The sequence below is a fragment of the Andrographis paniculata genome, unplaced genomic scaffold (genome assembly GCF_009805555.1).
Source record: "Andrographis paniculata isolate CXL003 unplaced genomic scaffold, ASM980555v1 Contig65END, whole genome shotgun sequence".
In the NCBI taxonomy this organism is placed as follows: Eukaryota; Viridiplantae; Streptophyta; class Magnoliopsida; order Lamiales; family Acanthaceae; genus Andrographis; species Andrographis paniculata.
Genome location: NW_026137601.1, coordinates 5,043,712 through 5,045,466, shown reverse-complemented (window position 1 = coordinate 5,045,466; position 1,755 = coordinate 5,043,712).

Here is a 1,755-nt window from a genome sequence, read left to right as displayed (position 1 = left end):
ACGGCTAGAGAAAAAAGTCTACTAATTAAGGAGATGGCGGACATTGGTGAGAAGATTATACGTACATTCCGCAGGCTTACAGATATGGATCTAGAAGATCTCTTAACTGAAGTTTCTAGAAAAGAGTATTTGATACGAACAGTTGGAATACTACACCAATGTTCACAATGGTACGTTTGCTTTCTTTTTATGGTTTCATATTGTTGTAATTGTAAAAACAAAGATGTTTGGATATAAAATAGTAGCAATGTCCAGAACTCAAGGCAGCAATTGCGAGCATCAAGATACCGAATTCCCCACCTGTGGATGTCGGTGAATCAAGTGCTTTATCGAATGGAGGTAGAAAATGTAGCCGAGAATCAGGCCTTGAGAACATCAGCTTTTAGTTGCAATGGCAGCAACATTTTTGGTCTCTCTTGCAGCCTTAAAGCATACATCTTAAATATTTTATTTTTTGCTGATGTGTGGGATTAGTCGGAGTTTTCTTCGGTTTTAATCGAAGGTACATCTAGAGAATGCATATTTTTGTTTTGCACATTCAGACATTCAAGTAGGAGCTTTGGTTATTTTTGGGACAGATATTGTCTTATTTTTGGTTTGTAATCATGGAAGAAACAAAAACAAACTGAAATAGAGGATGTGAAAATCTTTTCTAAGCTGCATTTTTGTTGAATAGAATTTGCTTCAATACGCTTATTTGTGGTGGGGCATGCAAAAGTCTCTTGAATACGAGTGAAATTTGTCGTCATATTTATTTTACTTTTTTTATTTATAGCATCCATTATTTAAAAAAAAAAAAATTAAATTCCATGCTATTTTCGAGTTTGCTGCTCTAGTTTAATGTTATAAAGGTCTATTTATCCATATCTATATGTGAACATAATAACTATAAAACAAAATACCCATTTGTTTCCAAGGAATATTAGTAATTATCCATATTTACTTATCCAATATGTATAAGTTTTCTAATATAACTATGAATAATATAGAATGCAGGGACCGTTAAGTTAGTTAAATTTTAGGCAAAATAGCAAAAGAATCCCCCTGTGATTTTACGAATTTGCTGAAAACCCCCCGTGGTTTTAAAATTCCAAAAAACCTACTTGTGCTTTCCAAAATGTTGCACACTCTCCCCCCTCTTTAAATTTGACTAACAGATGTTAAATTTTATCAAACTTGACAGTTATACCCTTACTTATATATTTTTTAATTTATTTCTCTCTCTTCTTCTGTTATTTCTTCTTCGGTTCATTCTTCTTCTCTTCTCCCCAACTTCTTTCTTCCATCTTCTTTTCTTCCCCAAATTCTTCTTCACACATCTTTTTCCTCAAATTTTTTTTTCTTCTCTAATTCTTTTTCACGTCGTAGCAGTTCCAACCGGTTCTTACTTTTCTTTATTTTCCCCCAATTTTTTTTTCTTCTTCATCTCCAATTCTTCTTTGAAGAATGAAGAATTGGAAAAGAATAAGAATAGAAAGAAGATGATGGGCAAAAGCGGCTGGAATAGGGAAGAAGGAAGGAAGAAAAGAAAGAGAAGAAAGAAGAGGAGGAAAAGAAGAAGAGGAGGAAGAAGGGTTGGACACCAGTTTTTTTTTTCTCCAGTTTTTTTTTTTTTCTATTTCTTTTTTCCCCAATTTTCTTTCTTCTTTATTTTTTCTCTCCAATTCTTCCGTATGCCGTTGCAACCAGAAGCAACCAGGTTTTTCTTTCTTCTTTCTCTCTCTTTTTTTCCCCAATTTTCTTTCTTTTTTATTT